This window comes from Cervus elaphus, chromosome 2 (genome assembly GCF_910594005.1).
Source record: "Cervus elaphus chromosome 2, mCerEla1.1, whole genome shotgun sequence".
In the NCBI taxonomy this organism is placed as follows: Eukaryota; Metazoa; Chordata; class Mammalia; order Artiodactyla; family Cervidae; genus Cervus; species Cervus elaphus.
In genome coordinates, this window is record NC_057816.1 from 33,267,552 (window position 1) to 33,293,565 (window position 26,014).

Genomic DNA, 26,014 nt, shown 5'->3' on the forward strand with positions numbered 1-26,014 from the left:
TTTCACTGGTGTAAATAATAGCTCTGCACATATATCTTTGTGTGGTTGTTAAGTACTTACAGGATTTTTTTAACATTAGAAAAATCATAGTTTACCCCACGCTCACCAGCACACCCAAGACCCATATCATTTTCAGCTTCCACCAGCAGTATACCAGCATGCCAGTTTCTTGTGCTCTCAACAATATTAGGCATTAGGGTACTCTTTTACCATTGTCAGTGTGATAGGTAAGTGTAGCCTAGTTATTTTAATCTGCAGCTTTTGAATACCAGTTGAATATTTTTTTCTATTTCTTGGCCATCTGCACTTATGCTTTGGGGAATTGCAAGTTTGCTGTCCTTTACCCACTTCTTGGTCAGTGTTAGACTCTTTCTTAGGACATAAGAGTCTCCTAGCATTTTTTTTTAGCTTTCTTCCAGCACATCCAATCATAGTAAAAGGTGCTCCCACCTAGGAGCTGCCCCACCAGAAGCCTAGAGGGCTGCCTTGACACCACCTGTGTCTTGCTACCCACAGCCAGTGAGTTACCAGGTCCTATCTGTCCTGCTTCCTAAGCAGACACTTCTTAAAGTGGTTTTCTTCCTCTCCAGCGCCTCTACCCTTACCAATTCCCCACCAGGTCTCACCTGGACTCCTGAAGCCACCTCCTAACTGGTCTCCCCACATCCTCTACTTCAATCCTCTCACCATCCAGAAGCTGGAGGGAATTTTAAATAATCCTCATGAAATCATCTCCCCTGTCTAAAATTCTTTGACAGCTCCCTATTCCTTTGAAGGTCAAATCCAAAGTCCATAAGCAGCCCTGAAAGGCTGCTTCTAGGACCCAGTTTCTGCAATGCTTGGTTTCTCAACCAATGCTTGCCCCCAACCTCCGCTCTCTGCACACTGGCTTCTTTTAGGTCCTCTTCTTCCCGACCTGAGACCCTGGACACGCTGAGCCTCTGCCCGGAAACTTGTTCTCTCTCCCCTTGGCTGCCTAATCCAAAGCCATCCTCTTCCGCTCTCGGCTTAAACTCCATCTCCTCAGAGAAGCCCCGAACTGCCAGACCAAGTGAGCTCCTCTGGCTGTTTACTGGAGCTTTCCGTTGTGGCACATCTCAGGTCTGTAATCAAGTACTGTCCGGAACACTTTGTTGTGTGAGTCCCACACTGCAGGTTCCCCAAGGGCAGGACTCGGGACTCTGCCCAGCACCATCCCCTCAGAGTTCAGCATGGTACCCAGCAGAGCAGGCCCTAAACAAACACAGCATTCATTTCTGTCCTAAGTTAAAAAAAAAATCAAATAACCTGTCTCTTCCAAGGACCAGACAATCAACTCTAGCTTTTAATGAATAAACTAATGTGGTTTTTCATACAGAAAGCAGATGACATAAAAACCAGGCCTGTTTTTAAGGGCAAAGTCTCTGGCTGAATTAAGCCTAATCATGAAGGACTGTCTCATCTCTTTCCATGTTAAAAAAAAAAAAAATGAAGCCGTGGCTTTGGCAACCACAAGTTCACTGGGGTGGAAGGGTCTGGAAGCAAAGTTCATGTCTTGGGGCTTCTCTGTAGCTCCCTTCTCTCTTCTCCACATAGTGCTTTGCCCAGACTCAATGCATGTGTCTTAAATGGATTTCAAGTCAAATTACATAGTAATTGTGACTAATTCACTGCCTTTTCTACTGTCTAACATTTAAAAGTAAATTTTCATTATCTGGCACAATTGACTTGATGGTTTTTCCCTCTATAGATCAATACCTACTTTTACGAGTATTTCCTTTCAGGTTACTTTTTTAAAATTAAAACCCTCAAAAAGTAGGTCATCACAAGTCAAAATTGTAGGTCAGAGAACCTCGACTCTCCTGTAGCTACAACTCCACCCTTTTCCCTAAGTCTATCTTGTCTTCAGTTCAGCATGCTGTGCACTGAATTTGGTGAAAGTATACACATTCTCCCCTTTCCTGTAAGGTCTCTGCAATGGAAGTCTGAAATCAGGCTAGGGTGTGGAGGCATCACCTCCTTGGCTGAATTTAAACTCGCCTCAAATTCATCAGATATGCAGATGATACCACTCTAATGACAGAAATCAAAGAGGAACTAAAGAGCCTCTTGATGAGGATAAAGAGGAGAGTAAAAAAACTGGCTTAAAACTCAACATTAAGACAAAAGAGCCTGGCAGGCTACAGTCCATGGGGTCGGTTGCAAAGAGTCGGACACGACTGAAGTGACTTAGCACGTGCACAAAGAAAAACTAAGATTATTTTTTGGCATCCAGACCCATTATTTCATGGCAAATAGATGCGGAAAAAGTGGAAACATTGACACATTTTATTTTCTTGGGCTCCCAAATCACTGCAGATAGTGACTGCAGCCATGAAATTAAAAGACACTTGCTCTTGGAAGAAAAGCTATGACCAACCTAGACAGTATATTAAAAAGCTGGGAGACATTACTTTGCCAACAAAGGTCCATCTAGTCAAAGCTATGGTTTTTCTAGTAGTCACGTATGGATGTGAGAGTTGGACCACAAAGAAGGTTGAGCGCTGAAGAATTGATGCTTTCAAACTGGGGTGATGAAGAAGACTCTCAAAAGTCCCATGAACAGCAAGAGATCAAACAAGTCAATCCAAAAGGAAATCAACCCTGAGTATTCATTGGAAGGACTGATGCTGAAGCTAAAGCTCCAATACTTTGACCACTCGATGGGAAGAGCTGACTCATTGGAAAAGACCCTGATGCTGAGAAAGACTGAAGGCAGGAAGAGAAGGGGGTGACAGAGGATGAGATGGCTGGATGGCATCACCAACTCAATGGACATGAGTTTGAGCAAACCCCAGAAGGCACTGGAGGACAGGGAAGCCTGGCTGGAGTCCACGGGGCCGCAGAGAGTTGGGCATGACTTAGCAACTGAACAATAACAAGTTCATCACGGGGCACAACCTGGGCATGGCCATCAGCTACATGTGTGGTGCTGATGGGCTCTGGTCAACTCTGGCCACTGATATCCTGGGTGAAGTAGCTGCAAGATCAAGGACTTGTTGGAGTGTGCTGTGGAGGGCTCGGATGTCCATTCGTTCTAAAGGAGGCACAGAAGAAGAAGAAAAGCTTGTCTCCTGTCCTGGGGGAGACTGGGCTTCAGTTGGGGAGATAAGACCAAAACGCCATGGTCTCGGCCCCACCAGCGTCTTAGAGCCTACTTGCTGCTCTGAGATTGCTTTTCTTGAACATTCCTCTATCAGAAGTGCCTGTCTCCATCTGGAGATTCAAAGAGGAGTGATTGGGAAGCCTACTGGAGCTCAGTAAGTCCTTAGTAAGGGTTGCTCAGAAGCACTGGTTCTGAAATCAGAGTCTGGCTTTGACCTCTGGCTCTGTTTCTTTCCAGTTGGTGACCCTGGGCTGCATCTTTAACCTCCCCAAGCCTCTGTGTCTGAAATGCAGGGATACCAAAAGGCCCCACATCTGAAAACATCATGCTCACTTGAAATCTTGCTTGGAGCCTGCTTCACCTAGTTCCAGCGGGGTAGAACTGAGCCCTCCCTGATGCGGATCAGACTGTCCCATCCTACCTGTAACACTTTGTACGTTTTAATACAGGGAGCACGTCTCGTGAACCATCGTGAGCAGTGGACTTTATAAAAAACAACACGTGCTCCTCAGGACTGACACACAGGTCCTGAGTGGCCCTAGAAACGCTGTTCCTCAGAATGCTCGCAGGAGCCCTGGAAGGGAAGGTAGCCATTCCCTTCTCCAGGGGGTCTACCCAACCCAGGGACTGAACCCCACATTGCAGGAGGATTCTTTACCATCTGAGCCACCAGGGAAGCCCAAGAATACTGGGAGTGGGTAGTCTATCCCTTCTCCAGTGAATCTTCCCAACCCAGGAATCGAACTGGGTCTCCTTCATTGCAGGTGGATTCTTTACCTGCTGAGTTACCAGGGAAGCCCGGAAAATTGCCCAAAGTCACGCAACAAATAATGGAGCCAGGATTTTGAACCTAGGCAGACTGGCCTGGAAATCATGGTTAAATCATTAGTTTATTAACCATAAGAACTGTTATTTAAGGAATCATCATAATTCTTAGTTGTCAATAATTATTATTCATTGTTATTAATGATGGGTGCCTGCCTACTCATACAGGTCCCCAGACGGCTGGAGTGAGTAGAACAGGGTTCAGGTCTGGCAGCCAAGCTCACTGAGCTTCAGAACTGGCATCCAGTCCCAGGTGGGAACCATGGACAGAAGAGGAAACTGGGGCAGAAGTCCAAGCTGTGTGCTGGGCCATCATCACGTGGGCGGGAGAGGACACGGGGCATCCACAGTCAGCCCTAAGGACTCTGGCTGGAAAACCTGCAATGAACTTCCAGGCCCCACTGACTAGCAGCGCTGGGGTTTCCCTGGGTTTCCACTATATCCAGATGGACCCTAAGCCTGAGTGGGTCAGGACCTGCAAGGGAAAGGGCTCCAGGGACTCCGCCAAGCAGGGATGGCGAAGGCTCAGGATCACACCTCCTTTCTGGGAGTCCCTGCTGGCCCTGCTCGAGCGGTTCCAGAGACCCTCAGCTCAGAGATGCTTTTAGACCCTTAAGTATTGCCTCCTCAGGCATGGAGCCTGTTGATCCAAGCTAAGCTGGTCATGTTGCTGACAGACGTAAGAGCCAGGAGGAGCTCTCCCCCAAAGACTGTGGTCTGTAATTTCCAACCTTACCACGGTTGTGCATGGAATTTTTTTTTTTTTCTTCTGTACTTCTGCTGCTGATTATATCTTTGAAACAGGCTCACTTGAGCTTTCTTCTGGGTATTTCAAAGTTTCTGTCCTTCCTCACTCCCTCTTGGTTAGATTTCGTTTCTTTTTCTCTTTTTTTGGTGGGGAATAACAATAGCAAAGCATTTTAGGCATGAAGCAATTCAGGACAGAAAATTGGACTCTAGCCACAGGGCCTCTGCCTACACAACCTAACAACTCACTGTGGTTGGGCAGGGTAAAGAATAAAACCCAGTGCCTTAACGGGCCTTCCAAAGAGCAGCTGTGTCCTTCTCTATGTACTCTCTCCTTGTTGTCTGATAGCTGGGGACATTCAACATCAAGCTGCTTTCAGAGTCAGGTAGTTTTCCACACTGTACAGCAGAGATAATGATGGTCTTATGATTTGCTTAAAAATGCGGACAGTCTGAGAACAATCTAAGATGCTGCATGACACCATCACTTCTTTTCAGCCATGTCCATAGAACTATAAGAGAAAGCCTCTTTTGTTTTTAAAAGCCAAGCAAGCCAGCCCTCCTCGATACATTGTTTTGTTTCCATTTAGTAGCTTCATGCTCATTCTTTCATCAGCAAGCAGTTACTGACTGCCTCCTGTGTGTGTCAGACCCAGACTGGAACTGGTAGCTGGGAAGATGGAGATAGCAGGGGCCTGGCCCATGTGAAAATCCCAGCTCTGATTCAGAAGAGCGGTGTGACACAGAGCAAGTTGATTAACCTCTCTGAGCCTCAGCCTCTTCATCTGCAAGGGAGATCCTTATACCAACCTTCCAGGGCTCCTGGGAGCATTCTAAGGAATAGCGTTTTTCAGGGCCACTCAGGACCTGTGTGTCAGCCCTGAGGAGCACGCGTTGTTTTTTATAAAGTCCACTGCTAACGATGGTTCACGAGACATGCTCCCTGTATTAAAACGTACAAAGTGTTACAGGTAGGATGGGACAGTCTGATCCGCAGGTGGGATCTAGCCAGGGAGGGCTCAGTTCTACCCCGCTGGAACTAGGCAAAGCAGGCTCCAAGCAAGATTTCAAGTGAGCATGATGTTTTCAGAACAAAAAGATCCATGGCAGGAAGTCTAAAATGTAGCCCTTTCCTTAGAAACGTGAGCAGCAGCAGGAACAGTGGACACTGAGAGCCTGCTCTGAAGGATGCAGGGTTGGAGCCTGGAAGGCCTCCGGGGCAGGTTCTAGCCATGGATTCGCCCATCAGAGGGTTTTAAGCTGTGTGATCATAGGCAAGGTTTGTCCTTGAGATCGATCACTGGCTGCAGTGAGGCTGGACTGGAGGGGTGAGCCTGGGGCAGGAAGAGTCAGGGAGCCAGGCCCAAGAGAAGGGTCCCTAACTTCACTCTCAGGTAGGGCTAGCTACCCCTGTCCAGCTCCTCAGACAGCCTAACTGCAATGGACCAGCTACCAGAGGTGGTGGGCACTGCTGCTCTGTAAGCTCAACTGAGGAGGGTCCTTTTGCCATCAACTACAAAACCATCTGCCCAAAATGGTACGAATGAATCTATTTGCAGGGGAGGAAGAGAAACATAGACAGATATAGAGAAGAGACTTGTAGACACAAGGGGGGAAGGAGAGGGTGGGACGAATTGAGGAATAGCACTGACATATATATATATACTTCCATGTGTCAAATACATCTCTAGTGGGAAGCTGCTATATGGCACAGGGGGCTCAGCCTGGTGCTGTGATGACCTAGGTGGGTGCGATGGGGACGGGTGGGATAGGGACCGGTGGGATGCGGTGAGGGGTTGGGAGGGAGCAGAGAGAGGGGCTATGTGTATACTTACAACTGATTCACATTGTTACAGCAGAAACTAACATGTTATAAAACGATTATACTCCAATTATGGCTCAGACGGTAAAGTGTCTGCCTGCAGTGGGACAGACCCAGGTTCAATCCCTGGGTCAGGAAGATCCCCTGGAGAAGGAAATGGCAACCCACTCCAGTATTCTTGCCTGCAAAATTCCATGGACGGAGGAGCCTGGTGGGCTACAGTCCATGGGGTCACAAAGAGTCGGACACAACTGAATGACTTCACTTTCTTTCACTTTCACTCCAATTAAAAAACAAATAAAAAAACAAAACAAATAAAAACATCTGCCCCAAACAACCTGCTCCTTTCTGACGTGTCGGGGGCAGCTCCTACTCAGTCACAGGCCTTTCAGTCCCCGTGCCGACTCACAGCCCTTGCCTGGAGCCACGGACAAGGTGACGGAGCTGCTGCCTGAGCCTCCATCAGTCAAATTAATTCAATTCCACCCAGTTGGGTGATTTTTGTGTGTGAACCCATGCTCAGCGCTGAGGATCGTATGAGACTGTAACAGACAAGGTCACGGGCTCTAAGGCTTACAATCAAGGACACAGGTCTGCAGTGTAACCCAAGGCTGAGCACTGGATGTGTTCAAGGGAGGGCAGAGTGACAGTGCTGGGGGGAATAAGAGAGATGGAGCTGTGAACTCTCCTCGGCAGCATCAGAAAAGCTCCATGCAAGAGGTGGCACTTGCCTGGGCCCTGGAGACAAAGAAGACATTTGACAGGCAAAGGGTGAGAAAAGGGCATGCCATGCTGAGGGTAGGTGTGTGTAGAGAAGGCAGTGTTGCTTTCTAGGGCTGCATCACATCAGGAGAAGGGGAGGAGACAGGAGGCAAAGGCCAGAGGGGGCTGAGGTCCCGCTGGGAGGGGCTGGATGCGACTTTCTCCTTCCTTTCCTAAGGCACAGGAACCATGGTCACGTAAGAAAGAACAAGAGCTGTAACTTTTATTAAGCACCACTCTGCATTCCATTAACTCTGCACAAGTCATTTGGTTTGAATGTTATCACCATCCTGGGAGGTACATATTGTCACCCGTCCCCCTTTTACATCTGAAGATACTAAGGTTGAGAGAGACTAGAGACCTGCCCGAGGCAGGAACAGAGCTAAACATCTGAATCCCAGCCCAGTGACCCTTCCTCTACACAAGACCAGCTCCCTAAACGAGGGGGACTGATGTCTGATCCGCTTCAAAAAGCTGGGGAGGCAGTCATCACCCCCACTGCCACCTCACCATCATCACCACCACCACTGCTGGCAAGGACTCCAAAACTGCCTTTCATGAAGGAGAAAAGGTACCATACGTGCCTCTTCTTGGTAATGGGATCTTGCAGGATTCCTGATCATTTACATTTAATTAAAAGCAACAACTCTCAGTGACCACCTATGGTCACTGCCGGCTTACAGTGGGTGAGGCGCTTCCTGATGTGTTTGTAACGACAGTTACAACAACCCCAAAAAAGCAGGTGTTACTTCCCGGGTCTTAGAAGTGAGGGCATGAAGGCTCAGGAACTAGATGCACACCTCTCACCTGCCAACTTCGAACATCAACAGTCCACAGTGCAGCCTCCACCCCCAAAGGGGCCTCCTCCACTGGCGCATCCCGGTGAGTGACACCCCCTCCGCCAGCAGCACACGCTGGACACCAAGGCCACCTCTCAGGACCCCTCCCCTCTGCCTCACCCCCATATTCACCCCTCATGGAATCTGCTGGTTCTGACTCTCTCCGCATCCTGCCCGCTCCTCTCCCATTCTGTCCAAGCCACAGCCACGTCTCACCTGAGTTCCTGCCGTGGTACCCGGACCAGCCTCCCCGCATCCCACATGCACAGAGATGAGATGTGAGCCCTTCCCCAGCTCCAGGGCCCAGAGGGCATGCTGGCCACTCTGCTTCCTCTCACCACGTGCCCCCACCCCTTTCATGCCCTCAAACACCCCACTGTCTGGCCCACTTTGGAGCATTTCCACAGCTGTTTCTCCTACTGCTGCTCCCGGCCTCACAGGCCCTGCCTTCAGATCTCAGCTCAGATGTCACCTCCTCCAGGAAGCCTTCCCGGACTCCCTTCTAGATCAGTAGGTACACACCGGCACTGTTGTGCCTAAAATATGGAATAACTCCCACACTGGTTGCTATGTAGTCAGTACCTTGAGCCCTGGGACGCTGCCCTCCATGACCTCAGCTCCTCCCCAGGGCCCTCCAGCCTGCCCCACAGTCCAGAGGCTAAGCCATGTTGTGGCAAGGAGAAGGCTCTGGCCCTGTCCAGGAGTTACGGCAGAGGCCGGTTCTGAGCGGCCTGTGCTGTGCAGCAGTCCAGGTTGTTAAATATTTTGAATGCCACCTCTGCTCTTGATCCTGTAATTCTCACTGCTCAGAGTCACGTATCTTTCCAAGTGACTCTTTTCGTCATGAACTCTGGGAGGGCAGGGAGCACAGAAGTTTGGTTTACCGTGTCTAGGCTCAGTAGAGAAGGCCTAAGAGACATAATGAATTAAATGAACAGAGAGGGCTGCTTCCTTTACCTTTCTGGCTCTGTCTGCTCAGCTTTTCCAACAGCTTCAGGGACCACAAGATACAGAGGCTAGGCTGATACAACCGAATGCCAAGGTGTGCTCAGCGGCCAGGGGTGGGGGCTACCTGTCCCACCAGGGTGAGGTTCTGATCTCCACTACCTGCAGACACTGGGGAGATAAGAGGAAGGCAGTCTTTCTGAGCCTGACTTGCCCTGTTCCTTAGTCACTTTATCTTTCTCATAAAGAGTTCTCAAACCCAGACCAGATCCTCATCAATCAGGCAATACCTTAGACCCAAAGGCTATCTTCTTTCTTGGTTGCTACTGCAAGAGATAGTTTGCCCTGTCTCACCTCTCACTCCGATTCTTCTGTACCAGGTATGACCTTAAAAGGTGCCTCTGATGGTGTCTTTCTTCTGTGGAAAACTCTGTGGCTTCACATTGCCCTTGAGATACCTTCACACCCTCCCCGAGTATACGAGGTCTTGCTCTCCAAGTCTCGTCTATTTCCCTCCAACCTCACCAACTGCTTCTCTCCTCATTTTCTTTCCTCCATCAAGACATCTCCCGGTCTCAGGGCTTTGCACATGCTGTCCTGATTTCCAGAATTCCCCCAGCTCGTTCCCATCAACCTTTTCTGTTTTAGCATAAAAGCCACCTATGCTGAAAAGCCTTTGTTGATTAACACCAGCTGATCGGTTCCTCCTATGACCCACTGCTCTTCTTCTGATACACTCAGCATGCCTAAACTAGCTATTCAATGTCCATCTTGAATAGAAGCCCTGTGAGATCAGGGTCATCTGTCCATTGCTGTCTAGCCCATTGCTTAGCCTAGTTCCTGACACAGAGGCTCACCAATGAAGGCGTAGTTAATATGGTGAGGCTTTAAGCTTGGTCTTTATCTTCAGAATCAAAATTGAAACACAAATTCTAATGATTACTATACAGATTTCAAGAACTAGTCAATTTAGCTCTCTTCTTTTGAGATGGTGAAGGGATCTGAAAATTCAGTGACACAGCTCCTTAAGGGACCAGACTGAACTCTCAGAAGAGAACTTAAACTGCAAATAAATAAATGAATAAGAGAGACAGGTGAGCTCCCCAAAGCAAAAGGTTGAGTAAATGTGCAGAAAAGGACTCCTTGAAGATCCCCTTCACAGTAAAGGCAGTCCCCTGGCAAACTGTCATGCTATTCTAGGACATGGCCTCCACACTGGATGGGCCCCGTCCCTCCTCGACCTTGACAAGCTGTGTGGTCCTAGACCAGGCATTTGCTCTCTCTACATCTCGGCTTCCTTCCCTGCAAAACAAGAAGTGCCCAGGTTTCCCAGATCTGGGATTTCTGCACAGGAGCCTCAGGGAAGAACCAGGGTGAGGAGCTTGGAAACCTTGGGGGTGTGGAGCCCTAGAGGTGGAGTAACCACAGTGCTCTTCATGCCAGATGCAAGGGGGATCCCAGGTCCTCGGGGGACAGGAAGGCCTCCATCCCCTCTCCTCCCACCCCATTCCAGGCTTCTCTGATGTCCTCAGCCACCAACAAATTGGGAGATGTTGGTCTGATGTAACTGGGCATCAACCAGGCTGCACAGCACCCAGGGAATTGCCTCTGACGCTGCTACTGGTGTGGAAGCAGAGAGGGCGGGGAGGATGGCGGGAAGCAGGGGCTGCATACTGAATGGGTGGCCCCAGGCCTGATACCCTTGGATCCTGAAGTCCCAGGTGTTCAGGTGGCCTAGAGACCAACTGGGACAAGGGTCTCAGCCTTTTTGTCTCATGGAGCCCTCTGGCAGTTCCTTGAAATTTATAGACCCTTTCTCAGAAAACTGTTTCCAAATGCATAAAATAAAATCTGTAGGCTTACAATGGAAACCCCTTATACTAAAATGGTTTGTTGTTACTGTTTAGTTGCTAAGCTGTGTACAACTCTTTGCAACCCCATGGACTATAGCCTGCCAGGCTCCTCTGTCCATGGGATTTCCCAGGTGAGAATACCGGAGTGGGTTGCCATTCCCTTCTCCAGGGGATCTTCCTGACCTAGGGACTGAACCTGCGACTCCTGCTTGGCAGGCAGATTCTGTACCACTGAACCACCTGGGAGGCCCATTAAAGTGGTGACTGAAATGTTAAATTTCTGATACAGTAATATTTTTATTTCTTTTTAAAGTCAAGACTTATAACAAAACCTAGTGTCAGGTCTAATAACTCTCATAACCTGGGAGCAGTAATGAGTGCAAATAATATTTCGAAGTACCTCCAACAACTTCAGTGGGATACAAAAATATCTGAGTCCTCTTGGTAACAAAGTCCTAGAGACTTCTAATGCTATTGTGGTTTATTGCTTATATTTACAATGGGAGGAAACGCCAACTTTTTTCCCAACCATGTGTTCACATCAAGAACCTCTACTTGAAGGCCGTGACCTGACTTTACAGAGGAAAAAACTAGAGCCCCCTGAGGGCCTGGGAGTGGAACAGAGCTAGCCAGCAAGTTAGAATTAACAGTAGACTATACAGCACGGGTCTCCTGCTGCCTCTCAGCCAAGCTTGGCTCCCTTCTTAGAGCCACATCCACATGTGTGATTTCCCAAACACATTATACTGGACCATCCCTACAACTCCCTAAGCCTCGGTCTCCTCATCAGTAAAATGGGACCAATCATATCCATTGTAAGGACAGAATGAGAACATGAACAGGAAAGGACCCTGTTGCCTGGACAGGGCTCTGCTCGCGTGACACAGGAATAATCACTATACACTTTCTCATAGGAAATCCAAGGATATGAACTTTGGGCTTCAGTGAGTGGGCAGGTCCAGAGTGGCAAACCCAAATGCCTACAGAGGTAAGACAAGAAGGAGTGGGGACTACGGCAAAGTCAAGAACGCATGCCCATCTGAAAGGGGCAGCCACCATTCGGTAACAGGAGGATGCCACCCCGAAAGGTGGGCCTAGTGCTGCCAAAACTAATCTTCTAAGAGATGGAGGAAATATTTATTTTTGGCAAAATGTCCTGGTTTTTGTAGTAAGCATCTTGAAAATTAAAACAGGATGAGGGCCCCAAAACATGTCTACATGCTGTCAGTTTGCAACCTCTGGGGTGCACAGGTATAGGAGTTCCAGAGCCTGGAAGAGAAGATCCAACAGGTCAGTGCTTTCCATAGAAGCAAGAGGATCCTGACTCCAACCCAGCTGAGGAGGTCAGGGGGTGCCTATGCAGGGTGACCTTTCTCACCACGGCAACTGAGGCCTCCCACCAGAGACAGCTGGCCTTAAAACTGTACTCCCCGCCCCTCGCTGCTCTGAGATGGCTTTGTTTTATTACTAATCCTGGATCATGCTCACAGCACATCAAGGTAAACAGAGATGCTTCCAGGGTGGGTAATGCAGGAGGTTCCAACAGATGAAGAAACAGGCTTCCAAATATAAATAGGAAGATAAGATAAATAGAGATCCAAGTCTGCTTCATGCTGATTGGCAGGCTGTGAGCCACTGACGTGGAGAACTGTGGATCATTTGGGTTGGAAGGGACCTTTCGTTCAGAGGATGGGGAAACAGGCTCAGAAATGGGAAAAGACTCGCCAAGGGTCACATTCCTTAGGTGAATACTTGTGATTTCTCATGGCAACCGTTCCCTCATCTGAAGATTCTAACAGAGTCACGCATAGTTTCCTGAGTGTGTCGTATTCTCTCCAGCCCATTGCAGCTCTCTCTGCTGTTCCCTCCTTCATCTGGCCATCTCCCACTTGACCTCCAAGAGTAGCTTGAGTCTGCCCTGCCCTGACTCTTCCTCCGTGCCTCCATCAACCACAGCACACGCACACAGGACTGTCACTGTTGGTGTATGTGTCTGCCCCTCCAGCCAGCTGAGAACTCCAGAGGGCAGGACCCTGCCTTATCCAGCTCTGGCTACTGAGGACCCAGCACAGGGCTGGACACACAGGAGCTGTTTTCCAAACCTCTGCTGAGTAAAGCATAAAAGAAGCGTAAGACCCTCTTACAGAAGGAGAAGGAGGTTGCAAATAAAGACAGTTGTGGGAGAGCTCACCAGACACCACCTTGATATCAAGTTAACATGACAAATGATCCTGAGCTCAAGATAGTAGGCAGATTTTGGTCTATAACATCAAAGATCAGCCAAAACGCAGGTGAAGAAAAGTACATTGTGACTTTGATGGTCACTCTTGTGAACCAAAGAGATGCAAACAAATTAGTTACTGAGGGTCCAACAGGTACCAGGCTCCAGGATGGATGCTTTCCCACATGAAAGAAAGAAACTGAAGTCGCTCTGTCATGTCGAACTCTTTGCAACCCCATGGATGTAGCCTACCATGTTCCTCTGTCCACGGGATTTTCCAGGCAAGAGTACTGGAGTGGGTTACTATTTCTTTCTCCAGGGGATCTTCCTGACCCAGGGATCGAACCTGGGTCTCCTGCATTGTAAGCAGATGCTTTACCATCTGAGCCACCAGGGAAGTCACCTAATTCCCAGGAGCTTTAGAAGTAGGTGATACACAAATCTTGCAGGTGCTGATTGAGAAAACCAAGGTCCACCCATGACAGAAAGGACAGAAGTAGGACTGAAGGCAATCTACTCCACTCCAGAGTTCTTCCCTTCTATCAAAGTCATCACTATAATGAATAACAGAGTCCTCACTCTGCCTGTTCTAACCATGGCTTATCCACGCAGGGACTGAATATTTGATAAATCATCTCCCCACCCCTACTCCCTAGCCCTGATATTCCAGACCTGCCACTGCCACAGGGCTGGGGGCTTAGGAGGGGTCGATGTGGGGTCTTTCTAGTGCTCTTAGCAGGGGAAGGGGAAAAAATAAAATGCCTAAGGCAGAAGAAGCCCAATCCCCTTGTCATCCTCAGGCAATAACTACAGCCATGAAGTGGACAGGAGGGAGAGGGTTCTGTTCAGCTTTCTTTAGATTTTATTTTTAAAGCATTATTTACATTTGCGGATTACCTCCAGAAAGCTCTGGTTTAGAGTACTTCTTCAGAGACAGAAGTCCTCAGGTTCACACCTTCCTTCAGCAGCCTGTTAGTAATTGCACGAGTAGCAGAAGTATGGGCAAGAAAGGGGGTTTGTAAATGTCACGGAAACCATTCTGATTGCTCAGTGGGCATTTCCACTGGGCGTTTCCAGCTTCTAAGTGAACAAGATCCTGCAGCCAATAGTGCCCAGGAGGTTGAATTACCTTGTGGCATAAATGCTGAGGCAGAAGCTTGAGTAAGAGACTGAAACCCCAAACTGAACTGAGCTCTCCAAGTCCGTGTCTATGCCTAGACCTCACAGGGCTTTGGTGATGGCGATTAAATGCAGGATGCTGGGCAAGTGGCCAGCATGGTGCCTGACACGTGGCAAGCTGGTCTCCCGTTCCCCATCACTTTCATTTCAGAGCTGCCGGTGCTGAGTGCTGGGGGCAGCTGACGCACAGAGGTGAATCAGGACGGCAGATGTGCTATTTATTTCCACAGGCTTCACCTCTATTGGACCTTGTTGCTCCTAGTTTGTCATTTGTGCTAATATTTTACAAGGCCACAATATATAGTTTTTTATGAGCCCATAAAAAATCTTCAGAATGAAAGCAAATTCACCTGCCACTCTCTGGCTTGAAGTGCCCAACACTTGCGCTTTGCCTCCTGGGTTCTCTGTTATCAAACCGGCCAACATTCCCTCCCAGCATGCACCTGGGGGCCACTCTGCCTCCTGGGTACTCTGTTATCAAACCGGCCAACATTCCCTCCCAGCATGCACTTGGGGGCCACTCTGCCTCCTGGGTACTCTGTTACAAACCGGCCAACATTCCCTCCCAGCATGCACTTGGGGGCCACTTTGCCTCCTGGGTACTCTGTTATCAAACCTGCCAACATTCCCTCCCAGCATGCACTTGGGGGCCACTTTACCTCCTGGGTATTCTGTTATCAAACCAGCCAACATTCCCTCCCAGCATGCACCTGGGAGCCACTCTGCCTCCTGGGTACTCTGTTATCAAACCTGCCAACATTTCCTCCCAGCATGCACTTGGGGGCCACTTTGCTTCCTGGGTTCTTTGTTGTCAAACCCGCCAACATTGCCTCCCAGCATGCACTTGGGGGCCACCTTGCCTCCTGGGTTCTCTGTTGTCAAACCCGCCAACATTGCCTCCCAGCATGCACTTGGGGACCACCACCCCAATGCACTCACCCTTCTCTAGATGGGTTCTGCCGTTTCCCACCGCCTCACCTTTGCTTATGTGGTTCCTCTTCTGGAACAATCTAAACCCTTCCTTCTCTCCCCACCCCCTGTGAGAAGCATCTCCCTGCAATTTAAACTCCTGCTGCCTCTCCCTCCCCAGTATCCCACGATGCTCGGAGAAGCAGCGTCATTTGTACTTTCAACCCAGCGACTCTTTCACTTGCTGCAACACCCTGAGGCCTCTACATACCCTCTCAAGAAAGAGAGCTCCTCTAAGGCAGGGCCAATGTAGACCTCCCTTTAAATTCATTCATCTTCAAATTCCCAGTGCCTAGCAGGGAATCAGGTAGGCAGCCAGGGTTCAATTAGCAAGTGCTCCCAATGCCCCCTGGTTGGAAAGCCGCCATCAGTTATGGTGAGACACAAGATGGGGTGAGCACCAGGTAGAGTGGAGATGATCCCTGCCAAGCCTGCCCCAAGCGCATTCTGGAGTGGGCTGTTCCCCTCCTAATGAGATGCACCAACCTCCCCTCACCCCCCCACCCCCACCCCACACACACATAGTGGGAGAAGGCAAATTCATTCTTAGCAGCATGGCTAGAGTGAGAGGCTGTGCGCTTTGTTACCACTGGGACTAGCTGCCCACCTATTTCTACATTCATTCAGGCTTCCACACACTCGATTTGTCTTCCAGAAGCCCCCATCCTTAGCCACTGTTAGAAATGATATATCTGTGTGACTAGTGATGGTTCCCCCACTCCAAACTGGAAGGCAGTGGAAGTAGACCCTACATCATACTTTTCTGACTTCAGTTGTTTTTATAGCCTTAAGCTGCTATCCATACAAGCAATGTTGACTTTTCCACAGATTACAAAATGAGGGGTTTTTCTAGTGTTTCAGAATATGATTCCAAAGTCAAGCGAAAATAATCCTTTGGCTTATTTATCCCCAGACCTTGTGCAAAGGAACTAGGGCTCCAGACAGAAAAAGAAAACCCAAGTTGATGAAACTGAAACTACTGGTCCCAGTCTCCCCATCCCAGTTCTTCACCACAAAGAACAGTAAATTACATGCACTAGGCCCTCTGTCCCTACCAAACTACATCCCACGTAATGCTTTCCAAACGAATAATCCTCTACTAAATCCTACACAATCGTCTCCAATGTTTGCTGGTAATGGACACCAGGAAGCCATCAAACTTGCCTCAGCTCTAAATACATTTGTGCTAATAACTCTTATACAGAAAGAGCTCCATTGCTGCCGATTTCAAGGCTCTGGAAATCAGACTCCTAACAAATTTCCTTTGGCTTTGTTTCACATAATCCTGCTTCTGTCTGCTTCCATGCTCTTCTCCAAATGTGTTGGGTCCCAGTGGGCCATTGTCCTCCATGAATGATGGCTTCAGGCTCAACAAACGGCCTTCCATCTATCATCATGGTGCTCTAGCGGTAACAACAGAGGTTGCTCTGTCTCCCTTGCAAGCAGGCAGAGTGATGGCCCTGCCGTGGACTTGCCTCTCCCGCTGTTTTGGGAGGGATACTAGAGTTTCTGGGCACTCTGGGGAAGGGGGTCAAGGCTGCGTCACTTCCCCTTTGAAAGCACAGCCCTCCTATTCTGGGGGTGGGGGAGACCCCATTTATGATCTCCCCTGCAGGTGGCCAATCCCTGAGGTCATTCATCCTCTGTTTTGTAACTTGAGCGCTTCTTCCAATCAAGTTGCCCATCTTCCTGTGGAGCTCTGGGACTGTAATGAGACAATCGTGCTGAGAGTGGTTTGCAAATGCCGAATGGGCAGAAGGGTTAAAGGAGGACTAGCTGTGCTGTCAGGAAAGCCTGGGTTTGAATCTGCTCATCCCTTTCATGCTGAGGGACCTAGCAAGAGCCACTTAACCTCCCCCAGCCTTGGTGTTCTCATCTGCAAAGTGGGAATAATAATGCTTGCTTCATAATATCAGCATGAAGTTCAGGTGGATACGGAGGTGACGAAAATAAAGCAGAGCACCAGGCAGCCTGGAGGTACTTAATAAGGTGTCCCATCATTTTAAAAATTAATAGCATCTTAATATTAAAAATAATTCAATATTTCCCCTAAAATGCTAGAAAAGCAGATGCATGGGGAGAAATAATCATGTTGACTGTGGCTTTGGTCCTTGACCAAAGATGCTGGAACCCAAGCCTGAGAATCCTGGTGGTGCCAGCCCCAAGCCACCCCAGCACATGCCTGGGTCAAGCTTTGCCACTTGCTCTGTGACCCTGACTAAGTGATTTAAACTTTCTAAGCCTCAGTTCCTTTCTGTGCCAACTAGGATCAATAAAGTCTACTTTACAGGGCTACAATACCAGTGAGGTAATTCAGGGAAAAACACGAGCCTTTGGTTCCTGGCATACAGTAGGTGCTAAAGAAACTTTAGGCAGCTAATGATTCTCTGGACATGTAACAGGAGCCTGGAGCACTGTGCCTGGTGCTGAGAGAGAGAAGGAGGGGGAGGGGAGCAGAGGCGGAGGGGAAGAAGAAGTGATTAAGACTTGATTCTTACTCTCACAGACTCACAGACTAGCACAGTGATTCTCAGCCCCGGCTCATCACAGTCACTTAGAAACTTGGAAAAAAAAAAAAATATATATATATATATATACATATATATATATATATATATATTACTGAGCAGGCTCTATACTCAGAGATCTTGATTTAATTGGTCTGGGATGAGGTCTGGGCATCAGTATTTTGTAGACGCTCCCCAGCATCCTCTCAGTGTATCCAGGGCCAAGAAAGACTGGCCTTGTGGGGGAAGATATGAGCACATAGATGGTTTAATAATATATGCTTAGGGCTCCAAAAGAGCTACATACAGACAGTGATAGAAACACAGATAAAGGCAAAGATAATCCCTCATCGTTTAAGCTCAGTAACAGCATGGGAGTAGGGCTTCATCAGAAGGAGGACCTGAGAGAAGGGCGTTCTAAGACTTTCCTGCATGATCTGAAAAAAGTCAGAGCTGCAGTAAGTCACCAGGCAGGGCCTGGAGTAAACCAGGGCAGCAGGAGAAAAAGTGAGAAAAGTTCGACTATTTCCTATGAGCAGAGCTTCTTGGGGACCCCAGCCCTGTGCTCTTTGCCCCAGTGCTTGGCCAGGACCTTGGTTCAAGAGTTTCATCAGAGAGAGAGAGAGAGGGAGAGAGGGAGAGAGAGAGAGAGAGGAGTGGGCACTTCTCTCTGGTCAGATGGTCTCTGGGATGTCCTTTTGCTTCTCTATCAACAGCATCACAAGCCTCACAGAGACGCCAAACACTTTGGGTAACTCAGAGGTTTGATAGTTTGTTGGTTTGATGGTTTGATGGGCTTCCCTGGTGGTTCAGATTGGTAAAGCATCTGCCTGCAATGTGGGAGATCCAGCTTCTAGCCCTGGGTTGGGAAGATCCCCTGGAGAAGGAAATGGTAGCCCACTCCTACTCTTGCCTGGAAAATTCCATGGATGGAGGAGCCTGGTGGGCTACAGTCCATGGGGTCTCAAAGAGTCGGACACGACTGAGCCAGTTCACGTCACTTCACTTGGGAGGGTCTCCTGTCCATGGTGCTGAACAGCCCTCATGCTGGAGAACCAGGCTGTCCCAGGTGTGGCTGTGGTCTGCAGACAGGCAGCATCAGTGCCACGTGGGAGCTCATTAGCAATGCAGGACTGTGGGCCGCGCCCTGTCCTACAGAATCAAGTCAAGAAGTGAATTTAACGCTTTGGAAACAGCATATCCCACCCCCCCCCCCCCCAAAGAATGAAATGGTAAAGAAAATAATAAAAAAACATGTCAGAGTTCATCACACTGAAGAGCAAGTGTTGTTATCGCATATATGGGTATACTGAGCAGGATCCAAGAAGTATTTATTACTATGAGTTGCATTTTAAACAATGTCTGAAAGACACTGCTTGTTTATCCTAATCCTGGAACACTAGTGACTCTTCAGTTCAGTTCAGTCGCTCAGTCGTGTCCAACTCTGAGACCCCATGGACTGCAGCACACCAGGCTTCCCTGTCCATCACCAACTCTCAAAGCTTGCTCAAACTTATGTCCATGGAGTCGGTGATGCCATCCAACCATCTCGTCCTCTGTTGTCCCATTCTCCTTCCACCTTCAGTCTTTCCCAGCATCAGGGTCTTTGCCAATGAGTCAGTTCTTTGCAAAAGGTGGCCAAAGTATTGGAGCTTCAGCTTTAGCATCAGTTCCTCCAATGAATATTCAGGACTGATTTCCTCTAGGATTAACTGGTTTGATCTCCTTTCTGTCCAAGGGACTCTCAAGAGTCCTCCAACACCACAGTTCAAAAGTATCAATTCTTTGGCACTTAGCTATCTTTATGGCCCAACACTCACATTCATACATGACTACTGGAAAAACCATAGCTTCGCCTATATGGACATTTGCTGGCGAAGTAATTTCTCTGCTTTTTAATATGCTGTCTAGGTTGGTCATAACTTTTCTTCCAAGGAGCAAGCATCTTTAAATTTCATAGCTGTAGTTACCATCTGCAGTGATTCTGGAGCCCAAGAAAATAAAGTCTCTCACTGTTTCCCCATTGATCTGCCATGAAGTGATGGGACCAGATGCCATGATCTTAGTTTTCTGAATGTTGAGTTTCAACCCAACTTTTTCACTCTCCTCTTTCACTTCCATCAAAAGACTCTTCAGTTCCTCTTTGCTTTCTGCCATAAGGGTGGTGTCATCTGCATATCTGAGGTTATTGATGTTTGTCCCAGCAATCTTGATTCCGGCTTGTGCTTCATCCAGCCTGGCATTTTGCATGATGTACTCTGCATAATTTAAATAAGCAGGGTGACAATATACAGCCTTGACATACTCTTTTCCCTATTTGGAACCATTCCATTGTTCATGTCCAGTTCTAACTGTTGCTCCTTGACCTGTATACAGATTTCTCAGGAGGCCAGTAAGGTGGTCTGTTATTCTACCTCTTTAAGAATTCTCCACAGTTTGTTGTGATCCACACAGTCAAAGGCTTTGGCATAGTCAATAAAGCAGAAGTTGATGTTTTTCTGTAATTCTCTTGCTTTTTCTATGATCCAATGGATGTTGGCAACTTGATCTCTGATCCCTCTGCCTTTTCTAAATCCAGCTTGAATGTCTGGAAGTTCTCAGTTCATGTACTATTGAAGCCTGGCTTGGAGATTTTGAGCATTTCTTTGCTAGCGTGTGAGATGAGTGCAATTGTACAGTAGTTTAAGCATTCTTTGGCATTGCCTTTCTCTGGGACTGGAATGAAAACTTACCTTTTCCAGTTCTGAATGAATTTTCCAGATTTGCTGGCATATTGAGTGCAGCACTTTAACAGCATCATCTTTTAGGACTTGAAATAACTCAGCTGGAATTTCATCACCTCCACTATCTTTGTTTGTAGTGATGTTTACCTAACATCTTTCAGAATTCTAAGCCAGGCAAGAGGGCCCAGAGAGTTGGAGAAAAACAGGATACAGGTAAACAGAGAACGAGAATGAGAAAGAGAGACTGAACCTGCTGAAGACATATATGCTGAGAGAACAGTGGAGAAAGTGAAAAAATAGGAAAAAATGAAAAAGAGCCCCGCCCTCCAAAAAAAAAAAAAAAAAAAAAAGGCAGAGGAGAACAGATTTGAGTAGTAATGTCTATAGAGTTTCTTCTTTAAAGTGCTTTTGACTTCCAATGCTGTTTTGTAAAATTTTACACCACCCTTAGAAAAAACATTGAAGCTTCTATTTCTTAACTCACACTTGAGAAACTTGAGAAATCTCTCACATTTCTGATGGTTTGCTCCTACTAGCCCCAGGGAAGCTGGTAGAGTGGGGGGTAAGGGGTAGGGGGCACGCCTGACTTGGAGTCCATGGCTCTGCCTCGCTGCCAGATTTCTCAGGCAGCGAGAGAAATCACCCTCAACCAAAACATCTAGAGGCACCGTTCTAAAGAACTTCAGAGAATGAAATGGAAGCCTCCTTAAAATGCACAGACATTCTGTTTGCTTCAAGGGGTGACACAGAACAAAATGTCAAGAATAGAAGTGACACTGTGATTTTTCTTGCTTTAAGAACCAGGCAATGGGAGTTATTAACCTCTTGCCATGAGCCTATTATTTCATTTATACAACAGTGTCCTACATTTGATTTTGCCTAGGAAACTGGTGTCTAATGGAAGATGACAAAAAAATGACTTAAAATAATTTTCTCTCAGGCTAGTAGAGTTTGTAAAACATTGAGCGCAGTACTCCCACTAAGGGAAATTCCACCTGGAGATTACAGTATGGGTCAAAAGTTTGTTAACACCCACACATGATTTTAGCACCAAGGAAGACATAATTCCATGTACTGACACTTGTGTTTGTTCTGCAAACTGGCAGAATCAAGACCATCATCTCCTCCATAATCAGCTGTGATAAGGCCAATGGGGACAGCTTCAGTTCATTTTTCAAATAAAAAAATGGGAAAGTAATCTATATCTGCAGTCTCTAAAGACTACTTGTTTTTGATGCAAACAGAGTACATGACTCTTCAGGGGCATTGTAAATCCCTCAAACTCTGAGTTAGTTGGCATGACTTTGATGTAAGTAGAGTAGCTTACTATTAGTAGTACCTACTATGTTCTGGAGCCTTCATATCTTTATCTTATTTAATCCACTTGACACACACTGGGATGAGTATTACAATCTCTATTTTCAGAGATAGTAAAATGGAAGCTCAGAGAGGTTTAGTGACCTGCCCAAGGCCACACAGCTCATCAGAGCAACACAGCCAGAATCTGAACTCCAGAATGTTGACTCCTAAACTTTAACCAAGTTGGCCAAGTATCAGCTTTTTCAGCTGCCTTTCTGCCTCAGTTTCAAAAGATCCAGCATTTCACAATGACGTTCTTCCCCAAGGGCTTCTGGTTATTTTCCCAACTTACTACTTGCAACTTTCTGAGTCTTGCTTCTGAGCAGTCTGACATTTCTCTCTGGTTTCATCTGGCACTGAATAAACTGTTCTGTGGGTGGCTGTCCACTCACAGAGATGGATCTCTGGAAGGGCACTGGGTTCCCGCAGCAGCTCCAAATGAGACTTGCTTCCTCTTTATTTAGTCAGTGATTTTACAGTCAAATAGTATTTACTCCACATGGGAAAATTTAAGTACATTTTGGCTTTAAGGCTGGATTTCTGCAACATCACAATTTAAGCATTTATAAAACTGCTTAATGCTTAGAGGGAAAAATCCCATCTGAGAAATGACACTTTTAAAATCCTGATGCAAATACAAAGACAGTCAGCTTCAACACAACAATATTTTCTCCAGGGCCTCCCATGCTCCATGTACTATGAATAGGGTGGATACAAAAAGACACCAAGACATCATCTTACACCAGGGTATTTATTGATAGTATTTTCACCAGCTAGAAAACTAGTATTTTTTTTACCAGTTTAAAAAAAAAAAAAACCTAAAAAATTCTAAGTAGAATTAAAACAAGGAGGGACACATTCTAGCACAATACAGTAGAGAATTTTCTGATCATCAGCGCTGCTGAACAAACAACGAAACGGCTGACTTTATTAGTAAGTTCTACCCAGAGTGTGCTGATAAATATTTAGCAATTGGCTCTTAGGGAAACAAACAACCCTGATTTGTAGCATCTGCTGATTTCTATGGTGTAAATACCCCTGCCATAGCTAATCTCAAGCTCTCCAAGTGGAGCCGTTGCAAGTGGCATGGGGAAGGGATGAAGGATGGCAACCATCAGGAGTATTTCTATCACACAGACGAAACAGATGTAAACAACCTCGGCACGGAAGCAGAATACACTAAAATAACCAGGAAGCGGTGAGTGTCAAGTATTTTTCCCTTCTTAATGTAATCTGAGTGTAAATTTACATGATTTAGTCTTTTTTAGTAGTGGCTCTGTTGAATAACTGGCTCACCACATCCCTGAGAAATGAACAAGCGGTGCTCCTGAGGGCGTCTGGGGGACTCTTCCACTCCTTGAGGCATCTATCATAGGGGGGTGGGGGCGACAATCAGAGGGTGGATTTGTCAAGGATACAACTACCTAAGTCTTTAAGCTTATCTGGCTGCAGCAGCATCGTTGCTGGTGGCACCTCGCCACCCACTGTGTGCTGAGACTTTTGCGTACGTTGTTTCACTTATCTCTCAAACTCTCAGGAGGCACCAGTAGGACAAACATCATCCCCATGACAGAGTTAAGGAAACTGAGGCTTAGAAAGTGACTCACCTAGAGTCACAGAATAGTAAGAGGCACCATTGATATGACTGACTCCAAATACCTTTTCCTTAGACTAGCACGTTACACTGACACTGAGAAATGCACTATGCCTACTGGTTCCTGAACCTCCATTATCCCTCAGGGCACTTGGATTTGTGATATATGAGAAAAGAAAAGATGAGCTGCCTCCAGTTGCAGATTTCAGAAGGGTTGGCTCATGCGTCTGAATCCAGAGACTTAACACTAAACCTAGACCATACCAAGGAAGGGTTTGGAAGTCTTTAAACAAACAGCATCTTCTTTTCAACCAAAATCTGAAATTAAGTAGATCCACATAAAATCAGGGCTTGCCTGCTAGCTCAACAGTAAAGAATCCACCCGCCAATGCAGAAGATGCGGGTTTGATCCCTCAGTTGGGAAGATCCCCTGGAGAAGGAAATGGTAACCCACTCCAGTATTCTTGCCTGGGAAATCCCATGGACAGAAGAGCCTGGGGGTGGGGCGGGGGGTGCAGGTAACAGTCCATGGGGTTGCAAAGAGTGGCACACAACTTAGCAACTAAGCAACAACAAAATGTAGAAAATCACTATCTCTGTAAGTAAAAATAGTCAATATCTACAAATTAATTTTGTTCCACCGAATGGACCCTTTTGGACATCATTTAGGGACGGCTGGCAACATGCAGCCTGATCTAAACTGTGCTAACCTGTAACAAACTCTTTCCTTTAGTCACACTAAATAGCTAAGGAAACTGAGCAGGACCCATATTCCCTATCACAGAGGGACAGGTGAGCACAGACGTCTTGCCAGGACCACTAGTCCATCTTCTACTGTACACTCAAAGTCCCTGGCAAGGCCAGCAGCCTCCTGACCAGCCCCATCGGGAAGCCCCAACCTTCATCGCTGAGTCCATATTAGGTGAGCACCCTGCCGGGGCACAGAGTGGGCTGATAAGATGTTCCCACTGGGGAGAGGCTCCCCAGTGATGAACAGGCCTGCAGGGTCACTATGGATTGCCCACCTACCTGCTACAGCGATGGATGGTCTCGGCAGGGCAGGAAGAAAGAATGTCATTTACGCTTGGTGGGGCAGCTTGGCCCCAGAGTCCACCGGGAGAGGCACAGTCCTCTGGCTTCCTTTCCTCCCATCTTCTGGAGCCTCTATTTCTGCTAAAACCCCAGGACTGCAACTGAACGTAAGTGTTTGCGCTCAGTGTTTACCTGCAGAGGCTTTAGTCACTGGCTTAGCCAAGATCCCTGGGCTGCATGTGAGCTGCGTTTTCATCATGCCTCCATCACCTGGAATTACTGAGGTACTGCTGCATGATGCAAACGACCTAAACTGTGGGCAACAGCTCCTGTAGCAACACACGCAGGGTATGGGGATGGCTACCTGGCTCTTGGCCTGGAGGAATTTTACTTTAAAATCAATCAAAATTGCAGTTGAGAAAGATATAATCACCACTATAAATTTGTGAGCATAGACAATATGACAGGTGAATTATCTGTAGTCCTTACAAACAGCTCAAGGTGACCTCCTGCTACCCTACTTCTTGGATGGGGAAATTAAGGTTCGGGAAAGCTGAAAAGCTTGTCCAGCGTCACATTGGCAGGAAATGGCAAAACCAGATTTTAAACTCATGTTCCTTTATATCCAGAGTCCTTATTCTAGGTATACTGCAACTCTGCCTAAACAAAAGGGAAAATACAATTCCTAGAGGCTTGCTTACTCCATGCTGATAGTGAGGATAATGATAAAAATGGGAATAGCTAATATGTACATAGTGCTAATAAGGCTCCAGATACTGTTGAAATTTGGGGGTTTAAATCCCCACAAGAACCTTCATTTTAGAGCCGCAGGAAACAGAGGCTTAGAAATGGCCTGTAACCTGCCTCTGGTTCTACCAAGGTCACAGTTAAGGACTGAGCTAGATGGCTCTGCACAATATTTGCTTTAGCATCCTCTTGTCAACCTTGAGAAGAAAGTAGTTAGCATGACCAATTCACAGATGAGAACAGAGAGGCTCAAAATCAAGAGACTTTCTCAAGAGATACCAGCTAAAGAGGTTGGAACCATTTATGCCAGCAGTGAGTACATCTCAGAAGGAGGAGATCCGGCTTAGAGCTTAGTTTACCACTTGTTAGCTGCAGCACTGAAGACAAGTCTCTTGGCCTCTTTGAGCCTCGGTTTTCACCTGAGGACAGTGAGGGGTTTGAAATAGGGGCCTTCTGATCCTTCCTGTCTGGATGCACCAGGCCCCCATGGCTGGAATGACCTATGAGAGATATACTCTCAGGTCAGAGGAGGTGAAAACTTTCAGACTCAACACACATATCTCCCCCACCTCCGTGGCTGTTACATTTTCAGGCAAATAAACAGCCTCAAATGCTTCCCAAATTGCTGCTTAATGCTCTCCTTAGAGCATGATCTCGTTTATGGAACTGTAGAAAGGGTTTACGGCATCACTGTTGATAGCACAACGTCCCAAATGATTTATCAGAGAAGGTGATGTAAAGAGCAGCAAGAAACCTCAGTGGGGGA

General features: G+C 47.2%; 1 protein-coding gene and 1 non-coding gene across 10 annotated transcripts in view; both read right to left on the bottom strand.

Annotated features, from left to right (window-relative positions):
* TENM4 (teneurin transmembrane protein 4) overlaps positions 1–26,014 on the bottom strand; it is an 826,321-nt gene that overhangs the window by 662,695 nt on the left and 137,612 nt on the right. The window lies entirely within an intron of this gene.
* TRNAC-ACA lies at positions 13,463–13,535 on the bottom strand. The gene has a single exon. It is a non-coding gene; the product is annotated as a tRNA-Cys (tRNA).